The sequence below is a fragment of the Nuphar pumila genome, chromosome 14 (assembly GCF_984573655.1).
Source record: "Nuphar pumila chromosome 14, dmNupPumi1.hap1.1, whole genome shotgun sequence".
Taxonomy (NCBI): domain Eukaryota; kingdom Viridiplantae; phylum Streptophyta; class Magnoliopsida; order Nymphaeales; family Nymphaeaceae; genus Nuphar; species Nuphar pumila.
This window is the reverse complement of record NC_143262.1, coordinates 76538362-76551809: the sequence shown is the minus strand read 5'-3', so window position 1 is coordinate 76551809 and position 13448 is coordinate 76538362.

Here is a 13448-nt window from a genome sequence, read left to right as displayed (position 1 = left end):
TGTTTCGATTCAGAAAAAGGAAGCTTAGCTCTAGATACATTGATCCATTCGAGATTCTTAAGCGAATTAGTGAAGCAGCATACCGTGTGGTGCTACCTCCTCAGTATGCTCATATCCATAATGTCTTTCATATGTCTATAATGAAGAAGTACATCCATAATTCATCACATGTTATATAGTATGAGGATATGAATATTCTGGAAGACTTGATAGTAGATGAGAGGCCAATTGAGATTTTGGATCGAAAGAAACAAGTGTTGAGGTTGAATACCATTCCTCTGGTAATAATACGTTGGCAACATCATGGTATAGAGGAATGTACATGAGAACCTGAGGCTAGTATGCAGAAAAAGTACCCTCATTTATTTTAAATAGTACTTGTATCAAATTTCGAGGAAGAATTTTTTTTTAAGGGGGGAAGGATGTAATAGCTTAATTTTTTTGGCATTTTTTTAAATTAATAAAGATGGATTTTATCTCAATTATGGATTTAATTTTATTTAAATATGCATTCAAATTAGAATTTGATGTCTATGATAATTTGAAATTGACTTTCAAGTGAATTTAAATTTTAATTGAAGTTAATTTGAGGTTTGAATTTAATTTAGATTTAATTTCAAGCAAATTAGAATTCAGATTAAATTAAGCATGAATTTGAATTTGGATTTAATTAGAGGTGAATTTGGATTTGGCATCTATATTTGGATCTAAATTAGATTTGGAAATAATGTGGATTTGAATTAGATATAGGATCTAAATTCAAAATTGGATCAAGATTGGATTTGAAATTCAAATTAGGCATTTAGGGAATTTAATTAATTAAATATTATGGAAAGGAATTCCAAGAGGGTGAGACGCCCCCTCGCCTAGGTGGGCCCGTCCTACTTGGCAAAACTTCTACCTTTCTAATTGATAAAATCACCTAGGATCTCATGTAGAAATCTAAAGTCAATAGTTACCAAAATTAAACTAAGGCTTAAAAATATATAGTCTTAGATTTTTTTTAGAAAGATTTTTAGTAAGTTTGGAGTCTAAGGTGGGACACCCCTTGGTGGGCCCCCTTGTATAGAGGGGAGTCCATGTGGCTTGGACTCCCATATGGGAATTACATCCAAGGACGTGGGATGCCCCCCACCTTGCCATATTGAAAATAGAATAAACAAAAAAATAAAATAACAATGAAAAATTAAAAAAATGTAAGAAATAAAAAGAAAACAAAGAAAGGATATTAAGGGAATGAATAAGCATACCATAGTAGATTGAGAGGCCAAGTAAGGGCTATATAAACCCCTTTCCATTTACTCTCTCTCTCTCTCTCTCTCTCTCTCTCTCTCTCTCTCTCTCTCTCTCTCTCCTTTCTTTTTCTTTTCCTCTTTTCTTCTCCCAAATCCCATGCCCCCTTGGTGGTTGGAAGGTATGGAGTTGGTGGTTGATCTACCATTGAAGGTGCAGCCTAGAGGAGTGCCATCTTATGTTTCCAAGTTTTTGGTTATTCGTTTGGTATTCTTTTTTTGGTTTGAGGTAGGTTCATTCTAACTACAAATGCATGTATGATGATAAGAGGCATGTGAGTGCTATGAAAGGATTGTTGTATGAATCAATAGATGCTTTTGTAAAAATTATTTTGTCTGATTCTTGATCTATGAATTGTGTTAGATTAATTATGAACAATATGTGGTAGATTAGATGCATGTTTGATATGTTATTAGATACACATGATTGATTTAAAAATTCATGAATAGGATCCATTTTTATGAGAAACTGATTTTTGGTTCGTAAATGCCTTCTTTTAGAAAATCGACTATATGGGTTCTTGATTCTTTGTGAATTTCTATTATAAACATGAACTTTGAGATTTCTTCATGCTTGGATGAATGCATACATGTCTATGATGTGTCATGTGAAATCAAATCATGTGGAAGCATGTTTGTATGAATTATTTTACCAAAAACATGCATTTAATAATGTGTTACTTGAAAAATGAAATTTATCTAGAATTTTTGTCTCGACTAGTCATAAATAATTTATTAGATCTCCCAAATGGTGAATAAAAAATTTTCCAAATTTTAGAAAAATGTTCAACACACATGGAGGAAGATAAAAAAAAATGGCTCTATTTGAGATTCGAATTGGGAAATACAACCTCTGCAAGTTGGGATAAAATTTTTGTCCTGAAAGAAATTCTGTAATGACTGCCTAACTTTATTAATTTTATTTCTCCATTTATATTGTATGTTTATGGCTAAAATTTCTATAAGATAATTTTTCAGACATGTCAGGCTTACTTCAATATAAAATGTAAGAATTTAAATCATTCTGGATTTTTGTTTGTGTTGCTTCTTCGGTGAGACCGAACCGAACAATTCTGTTTAGTGAATAAAAAACCAGTTTTGGTAAATTAATTGTCTCCCTAATCCGAAATTCAAATGAGGCAAGGTTTATGGCTATTATTGTTTAACTCATCAATGTATCAATTGTTAAATTTTTAGAATTTTGTGCATTATATTCGGAATGTGATGGAATTTACAATATTTGATAAATTCTATCCAAGCTATCTAGAATTTAAAAAGCAAGTTCAGGTTGTGTCATGGTTTCGGGTGTGGACTAGATTGACATAAATGGCTTTCAGAGCTAGACCAATTGGACATGTACCTTGTTTGGATACAGTATATGGTCCTAATGATATTTATTATGCTCGTGTTTGATTATGTTCATGTGATTGTGCTTATATTGTAATTTGCAATTACAAGGGTAAACGAATGCATGTCATACTTACATGTTTAAATGTGATTGATATGCAACATATGATTATAAATGATGTTAGTGCATGCATCGTGATGTTAATTGATATGGTTATGTGCTATGATACATGAATTACATGTTGCACATGAGCTTCCTGGTTCAAGAAACTAATTCATGATAAGTATGCACAAGTTGTGAATGTTGCATATGTGTAGGTGGATATGCAATTAGACATAGAGAGATATGCTTGCAAATGCCAATTGTTGATGCATGGTTCAAGGAACCAATGAAATGCCATGTGTGGACGAATGTGTATGGTTGTGGTATGAGTGTTTTTGTGCTATAAGATGTGTAAGACATGCGTGCACACTGGACCGCTCATGAGTGAGCAAGAGATTTGACAAGAACCTAGTGGAGTGTTGAGGTGCACCAATTTATGAAAATGAATACACCATGCACAAACATAATAATATGGGATCACCTTGACATGCAAGATGCTCAAATGATTTAAAGAACTTCAGAATAATGAATGGGTTATGTAATTTATTGAACTAATGAACTGTGTAACTACTAAGATGGGTGTCACGATACTCATGCCTGAAAGGCAATGTGGCAAGTTACCCTAGAAGGTTATTTAGCCTTTGAGCTCTGCATTGTTGTATGGGCACTTGCTATGAAAATATATGAAACCATGCTTTAATAAAGAGAACCAATAACCTATTCAGACTTGGGCTTACCTTGGAGAGGGTAAGTGGTACAAACTTTGTTGGATTGTCCTGTGTTTATTTGAGAGCAATGACATCTCATTTGGGTCCCCAATCCTCGGAATAAGGGGGGCAAGACTACCAATGTGTCATAGGTGGTAAGTTCATGTCTTCTATAAAAGAGTTTAGGATGCATCATCGGAATCTCGGCCACTGGTTGGTTTTCTCAGTTACAGACTGCCCTCAATAGATCGATCTCTACCAGTCATTCAGAGAATTAAAATACCTAGAATAGCAAACATCGAGTGATCTCTCTAAGGTTACAATTGTACTGCGAGTACCTACAAGAGGGTAATAGAGAGAAACTTAAAGCCTTAAATTCAATCACATTTATGCATGTAAAAATATGTCCTAATAAGTCAACTGCATATGCATAATATTGTTTTGATTTATGGCATCTTGCATAGACTTATGATTTATGCATGTTCAGTGAATTTTGTATGGTTTAATTGTGTAATGTAATGGTTTCAACTGATATTAGATGTTATGTGCACTTAGTTCGTATATGCATGCTTAGTTATGATGTTTTCTACTGAGACTCATTTGTCTGACCCCTTTATAATTTTTCAGATAACGAGTAGCTTGATAAAGCAATTGTGGGAGTGTCATACGAACCAAAAATTTGAATCTCAAGAACTTTATTTTTAGTTAAATGATTATTAAATTTAAAACTGAATTGGTTTGACTCTTTTATTTGATAAATGATTTAAATTTATGAATGGTGGTGTGTTTAAATACCTATAACTTGCCCGAAGGTTTTACCAAATTAAGTTGAATATTTTTTTTTGTGTATTAAAAACAAATCTTGTATTTTTTGGTTAACTTGTGGGTTACAATTCCAAACCCTTAGTTGAAACCAGGGTTACCAGAATGTAGGAAACTTGTTTTTGGAAACTGTTTTTTAAACTGAAAACCTTGCATTTTCTAAACTTATTGAAAACTTTTAAAAATTTATGAGAAACTCATTTTCTATTTGAGTGAGAAACTTGTTTCACATCACATGAGAAGCCTTCTTATATTGTCATATATATATATATATATATATATATATATATATATATATATATATATATATATATATATATATATATATATATATATATAAAGCATATTTTTAGGATAATTAGATTGACTCTTATAATTCAATCTTTAAAGTTTTATATTTGTATGTGTGTAAGTATGTTTGTAAGACAAGTTCTTTGAATATTGTAATTCAATGATTAATTTGTCATACATATATATATATATATATATATATATATATATATATATATATATATATATATATATATATATATATATATATATATATATATATATGTGTGTGTGTGTGTGTAATTTGAATTTGAAACCTATATTTAATAATTAAACTATGATATTTGACCGATTCTAATAAAATTAATTATAATCTCAGGATCCACAACCAAAAGATTCAGAAGGTCCAACAACCCACATGATTGGTTCTACTGGTTCTAAGCACAAAAGTGGTTCCTAACACTAAAGGCGGAAATGAAGACTGGTTGCATGGGTTGCATTTTCGAAAATTCTTTATCATACTATGGAACATTGATCATAGTCTCTTAGAGTCTATTGTGCAGTTCTAAAACCTGACAACCAATACTTTCCAATTCTGAGATATTGAGATGACCATCACGTTGGAAGATGTGGCATGAATCATTTGACTTAAGTGTTATGGGGAGCCAGTGAGTACACATCAGTGGAGAAATTTCAAGCACGTGTGTGGAGTTTATTTGGGAGCGAAGAAAGATACATTCGAAGGTGAAAAGTTGAAGTTATTTTGGTTGAGGAACCACTATGACCCCAACAGACGAGGAGAATGAATGAAAAACTATCGTGTGTTGGAGGGAAGGGCGGTGCTAGGGTGGACAATGTGGTGAAAGTATTTTTGCTCTACTTTGGTACATGTGTATTTATCGATACTGGTGAAAAGTCGATCCATGGATCGAACATGCAATAGTTGCAAGACATGGATCATGTCAATGAATACATATGGGGAGCAGCCTCACTTGCACACCTATATGCAGGTTTGAATAACATGAGGCGTAGAAAAAAAATATTGATGATATGTTGGTGGTGTTAGAGGTATTTTTTATTCATTGTACTCTAACTTTTGATTTATACTCAAACATGTGTTAATATTGTTGATGTACTATATTGTGTATTAATTTGTGTATTGATCCATGCATGCTTGGATACGAGAGCACATATTCATTGGAAGGCTCTTGAGACAAGACTTTATCCCTAAATTTTTACATGGTGCAACGTGGAGTCGGTCACATAATAAAGAGGAGTGGAATTACTGAAGTGCATTGACTCCTCAGATGGGAAGGGTCGTATGCGCTGCAAAGTTGTGTAGGTTGACCAAGGCACATGTAAGTATATATAAAAAATAATTCTCTACATTGTTATCAATAATGCGATATAGGACTAACCATGAATAAAATTTCATTCTATAGGTAACAAACGAGGAGGAGGATGTGGTTCTGCAAGCCATCAATATTGAGAGGAGAGAAATTTGGTTGCATAACATGAATGAAGCTGAACATCAAATGTCCAACTGAGTGGTCTAATAGTTTGGGCTTGTTTAGCAAACACCCTGTCACCCTAGCACTGTAAAACTTGTAAATGTTTTATATCATAAATAAATAAAGAGAATCGCTTTATTATCGAGTTAGAAATGTGTTTCTTTCTCTTAAATGTCAATTATGAGTATTTTACATGCTCAATTATTTTTTTCTGACCAATAAGGGTAAAATAGTTATTTTAAGAATTATTTTAAACAAAATACTGTTAAAATATTTAAATGATCATGAAAACTTTTAGTGAGTTACAAACTAATCTAGGTGTTTTTGAGGTGTTTTTGAGGTGTTTTTGAGGTGTTTTTGAGGTGTTTTTGAGGTGTTTTGAACTTAACTAGATCCATCTGGTGGCTTTTTAGAAGGAATTCTACTGAAGCGTATTTTGGTCATAAAATAATGTAAGAGAAATGCTTTAATCAAATAAATTAGTATTTTAGAAAGCACCAAAACCATGAACTATATAGAATTAGCATAGCTATTTTGAGTTCGTATGAAGAAAAAAATTATTTTGGAAAAAATATATAAATTTTAAAATGGACTCGAAGTCCATATGAGTTTGGACCCAAATGGGTCGACCCAATTTATAATTTTGATGGATTTTAAGATAAGTAAAAAGGTTTCCAACTATTTTTAATTATGCAATTTTGAAATATGAAATGAAATATATATGTATAATATGGGACATTAATGTGTATTTTTTTAGAATAGAGTTATGGTACTATTGTTTTTGGATCCAAATCAGACTCAAATAAGGACCCGGTTTTGGTTTGCGGAAAGGGGAAATCGACACATGGGTGGGGCCCACTAGGGCACTCGACCCTTCCTCACTTCCTTTCCCAAATATCATCCAGCCAATTTCTCCATCATTGATACCCCTCTCTTCTCTTTCTTTCTGTTATCATTGCAAAATTTTACTTTTGCAAATCAAATTGACCTTTAAAAAAGATTTTGAAAATAACTCGCCTCTATTTGAAATTGCAGGATAATTCCAAAGAATGGGACTCGCCTGTCGGTATGATGTTCAACCGTTCCTGGTGCCATAACCAGGGGTAATCGAACCAAGGATCAATCTCGTGCTTTGCTTTGCTCAACTTGTCTAAATCGGTGTTATATTCTTAAATGCACAAAGAATCAGGCATGTGCTATGAATTTTTAAAACATGCAGATTGAAAACATGATGTATGCTTCAAATGTTGGAGAATTCTTGGAAAAGAGGACACTTAAAAATTTGTGAATTGCATTGGAAAAGTATTTTTGAAGAAGGGAAAATCGATTTCTGAAGAAAAGGAGATCTTTTGAGAAAATCGAATTCTGAGTTTTTAACTCTTGAATTGATCAAAAGGATGGGCGTGTGGCCCTGTGAAAAGCTATTCATGATGCAATCTAACCTAGATGATGCATGAATGCAATTTGAGAAAATATTTTCTGAAAAATTTTGAGAAAACCTTTTGTAAAGAAATTTATGTGCCTTATAGACTTTAGATGAAATAAACTCAACATATATCTCTAACTATAGCCACAAATATGCATTGAATATATCTCATTTAGTTCTAAACGGAGAAAAATACTTGGGAAACTTTGAAAATATGCAATGGTTTTTTAAGATAGCCTAAAAGTGTAGGTTGTTTGTGGTTTAAAAGAAGATGATAAATATGGATATTGTTCGTATACTGACTATGGCCACAAATACGAAACCCATCGAGCTTATCAACTCCTTAGAAGCTAGTGCATGTGCCATTCATGTAAACCATGATGGATTTGAATATGCATGAATCATCATCCATCACACATTAACATTATTTAAAGAAATAAACTATATGCAATGCAACCCTATTCTAAGCAGGAAATTAACTTCTTATTCTAATGTTTACAATTTACATCAATAATAATTTAAAATAAAAAAAATAAGAAAAATATAGTCTTGAATGTTCCTGCAAAACTAGCAAACTTGTTAGTGAACAAATGTCAGCATTTCGAGATTTATCCAGCAATATCTGGAAATTGCTAGAATATCTGGATATAAGCATTTTTCCATGCTTTCCTAAAATAAACATAATAAAAGATAATATAAAATTTAATAAATAATAAAAAAAATAACTTTAAAATTCAGAATTTTTGGAAAAATAACCAAAATGCCCCTAAAAACAAGACTATGGCCTTGAAATCAGGGTTTTCAGAAAAAAAAATTTATAAACTTTTAATTCAGGGATCAAATGGATTCAAATCAACACCAAATTGGGTGTAGATTACCCTAGCATGATTATAAACATGAGCAAACCTTAAAAATATAAAACTTTTCCTACAAAAAATCAAAATATCATAAAAATATCATTTTGTTTCTCGTGTTTCAGTTGAATCGGGACTCTACAGGCATCCTGTTTTCACAATTTAACCAAATAATGCATCAAATGAATTCCAAAATTCACAAAATTGGCATGTACACTTATGATAACCTTAAAATTAAAATGCAACAAAAAAATATTTTTGATATTATTTTGATATGAAAATTAAATAAAAACCTAAAAATATATGATTTTGCCCATAGGCACATACCCGTCACAGTGTCAGACCTAAATAGGGTATCAAACAGTAATAAAAAATAGTAAAATTTTACATGAAGAAACTAGACAGATAAACAAAAATATTTCTTTTTACATATTGTGAAAATCATCTTCGGTTATGGAGATATTATTCTGATAATATACTCTTGATTCTGATGAATACATAATGGCTCTAGAAAAGACAATTTTAATTTTGGCTCAATTAAAAATATCAAACAGTGTTCAAAAATTGCAGAAATCACACTGATAAAACTAGACATGTTGTTGAATATGTGACTTTTTATGGATCATCAATTGAATCTTTGATTAGGGAGATACGATCTACGTTAGTTGTCTCAGAGCTAAAACCATACATAACGGTCACTGTGAAACAGGTTATAATTTCTGACAGAGGAAAAATAGTAAACAACCATAGAAAAAACTAAAAATTTTACAGGATATACTAGACATCATAGCAAACACACTTCAACTTATTGATCATCAATCGAATCTCCAAAGAGGGAGATATTGCTTCGACAAGCCATACCTGATTCTGTGTAATGCTCTCATGGTACTAGAATCAGAGTTTGGTTTTTTATGTTTTTAGTAGGGTTACAGAACTCAAAATAATCCAAATATTTTATGAAAAATTACTGACACATGTACAGTTTAACCCTAAAAAAATCAAAATTTAATGACAAAAAAACAAACATGAAATAATGTCATTTCCACATGCCCAGAATCAAGAATGCATATTATCAATAAAGCACATGAATAAACCTAATTTAAGCATGTAAAAACCATTAAAAAAAAAGCAAATAATGCAACAAATCATATTTTGATGCTTGAACACATGAAATAAATATTAACATGATAAAATAAACAAAAAAGATCAGAGAAAATAAGGTTGGAATTTTATTTAGCCATTAAAAGAGGGATTTGACTATTGAACGGTCGAATCTCAATCTTTTTGAGGCGTTTAGCATAATAAACAAAAAGTAAACATTGTTAATGGATCAAAAACATATAAAGGACCATCAAACATCAGATGATCATCATCTTGAGGGCCTCACATGATTTTTTTGCAATAAAAACAAGGGAAAAGCATGCTAAAAGGGGCGGCAATGACAAAAATATATAAAAAATAAATAAAATAAAAAAGTGGAGAAGAAGGTGACTCACCTTGGGGGCTGCAACAATGGAGGAAGGAGGAAAGCTTGAGGTAGAGAGGGCCATGAATGTTAAAGAGAGAGAGGGTGAGAAAACATGTGGAGGTTGACCCCCTATGGCCTCTATTTATAGAGTTTCATTAGGTTAGATTTTTTATAGTTTTATTTTCTCAAAACTCTTCCTAATTAACTCAATTAAGGGGGGCGGTTTTGGTGCAGTGTTCTAACCTAACAATACACTAATTGACTAACCTAATTGAGTCATAACTAGCATAAAACAAATCTAAATGTGGTGCCACCTATTGTGGGCCCACATTTGATTTTAAAAGCTCTAATTTCATGGTTTTAAAAATTATGTTTAAAAAGTGAAAACAAAGGTTAGTTTTTAAAATCGATTTTGATCTTTTTGAAATTCTAATTCAATTAGGACACCAACTAAACTTGAACTAACCTAGACTTCTTTCAAATGTGGCGCCAACTACTATGGGCCCCATTTGAGTTTTTAGAAAATGATTTTACAAACCTGAAAATAAAGGGGTTAAAAACCAGATTTTCAAAAGGGTTTTAAAACAAAAGGTAAAAATCAATATTCTAAATCCTCTAGAGTCCTAGATGAATTGAAAAATTCTCAAATGTGGTGCCAGGTATGTAGGCCCTGCATTTGAGTTTTTGAACAGGTTAAAATAATGGTTAAAAAAAAGAGTTTTTAAAACAGATGAGAATAAAAGCAAAGGATAAATTTCGAGAAAATTAGAGTCCTGGACCAACTGAAACTCCTGACCAGAGTCCTAAAATTTTAAAATTCTTAAATTTTTTGTTTTCAAAAGACAAACAAAGAGGTTTTGAAATATCTTCTCGGGGATTAGTGAAAATGAACAAAATGATGAAATCGGGGTTAGAGTTCTAGACCGACTGAAACTCTGGGGTAGAGTACTAAAATTTTGAAACTCTATGATAAAATCATAAAACTTTGAAATTTGGTTTTTGAAAAGATAAATGAAGAGATTTTTAACAGAGTTCTGATCCAACTAAAACTCTAAATTTTTGACTTCTTTCAAAAGATTTTGGAAGATTTTCTTAAAAATAGGTGAAAATAGAGATGAAAGATAGAGTCCTAATCCGACTGAAACTCTGAGATAGAGCCCTAGTTCGACTGAAACTCTAATTTTTTTGTCTTTTAAAAGTCAAATGAGAAGATTTTTGAAAACAAGTAAAAAAACAGGAATAAAGAATGAAATCAGGATAGAGTCCTAATCCGACTAAAACTCTGGGACAGAGTCCTAAATCAACTAAAACTCTAAAATTTGATAAATTTGGATGAAAGAAGGGATTCAGAAGTGACACCACCTTGAAGGGTCTCATCTGAGAATTGAGATCAATTAAAGATTGATTTGGAAATGAATCTAGATCGCTTTCTAAAGAAAATGTTTTGAAACAAAGGAATATAAGGTCTTGGGGGTTGACAAATGACAAATATCGATCTAAAACCCAGGTTTTTTAAATTGATTTCAAAAGAAAGGTTTTAAAACTCAAATCTGGATTAAAGATTTTGAAAAATAGGAGTACTGGATCTCGAGAATGACATGAAATGACATGAAATGACATGAAATGATATAAAATGATATGAAATGAGATGCAATGATATGCAAAATTGCAAACCCGAGATGAGGGATTTGAAGTCTCGGACCCCTGGCAAGGAAAAGGTATTGAAAATTTCTGTCTAAAGACAAGAGTTGATATTTGAAATTGAGCCCAAAATAGAGATTAAATCTTGATTGCAAGATGAAATATTTGGATTTTGATATAAAACTTGGGCTTTGAATAGCCCTAGCTCAGGTGTCGACCAGCTGGTTCTCTAAAGGCTTCAGGGGGTAGGACCCAGTAGCAAGCGGAAAGGGTTTGTGAGCAAAGGTGGAAAATTTGAGGTCTTTACACTTTCTCACTCCCAAACCCGACCACCCTCAACCCTTCTTTATCATTTTACTTCAGTCGCTGCCCCTCTTTGTTTTCCTTCTCCTTCTTCCCTTATTTTTACCATAGCCAACCCTTTTCTCTCCTCTTCCTCACTTCACTCCAACTCATGTGCACCGCAGGAGCATCGATTGTCAGAACCCATGCGGCACAGAGCCGCCACATTCTCTCGCATCCTCTTATCTCATTTCCCTCCACCAGCGATGCCATCGTCACCTGGAAGGTGGTCGAATGACCATAGCCAACCGATACTACCCTCTCATTTCTTCACCACCATGGTCGCTATGGGAAGGTAAGTCCCATCTCCTTCTAATCTTCTCCATTTTTCTACTTTTTTCCCATCTTCTTTCTTTGAGGATAGGCATAGTCAGAGGCAGAGCTGAGGGGGGGGGGGGGGCAAGACTGGGTTGTAGCCCAGTCCTGCCTCCCGAAACAGTTAAATTTTTTTTTTAAAAAGCCCAGCCCTGATTCCATATGAAATAGATTTTTATCCATTTTTTTAGCCCAGCCCTGACTGCAGCAAATAGTTTGATTTGTTCATATGAAATAGATTTTTATTAATAATTGTAGCCATTTTTTATTTTATCTCAAAAAAAAATTGGGGGGGCGCTGCCTCCAAACCCCCGACTATCACACCATTTTTTTTTTTTGCTACACCCCTGTTCCCCCCCCCCCCTCACATGAATCCTAGCTACGCCACTGGGCATAGTCGATACCTCATTTTCTTCTTATTTTTGGGATTTTTGCACAACCCATCTCACTACCATGAGATTTTGTTTTGATTTCAGGGATTAACACCCTCCCTCAGCTACCATCGATCCATTTGGTAAGTTTGCTACCCTATTCCCCTTTCTAATTTCTTGCATTTTGGGTGTTTCTATATTAGCCGTATGACCCTAACTAGAGATTTCCTATGATTTTTGTGTTTTTTCTTGCTTTGGGATTCATGCCTAGTAGATCGATTCTTTCCCACACCCAATAGCATGCAGAGGTACATATTGTGTGTACTTTTTATTTTTTTAGTTATCAATTTTTGTTGTTTTAGTAATTTTCTAGCTGATTCTTATTGTTTTCACTTACCTTATTTTACGTGCTCGATTCCCAGCATTAGGAATCATGTCTAGCAACTGGCGACACCCCTATCAGCCATGACAGCATGGGTCTCATTCATTTTGCCATCATTTTATTCAAATTCCCCATTCTAGATCGAATTTCCAAGGGAATTTGACATTTCCCTTAGAATTGGGTGTCTCGATCTTCATGCAACTGTTGTGGCAGTACATTTGATAGCGTGCATATAACACCCCAATTTTCGAAACCAAAATTTTAGGGATTTTTTTTTAAATTCCTTTACACAATGTTTAACACAATGAAAACTATTTTAAATACGGTTCAAGCCTTGAGTGGGTTATAGATACAACACACACCACATGTAAGACTGGAATAACTAAATTAAATCAGAATTTGCATTAAAATAAATCAAATACTAGTCTCAACCATTATAAGAGTTTATAGGACTTAATCAAATAAATAAATAATAAAAATATATCAGTCCTCTCACAAGCCTTAAAGAATTGTGACCCTCTTGGCACCACCCTGAGCCCACTGTCATCACCCTCCAGCCTACTCGTTACCTAAAATATTATAAGTAGATGCATAAGT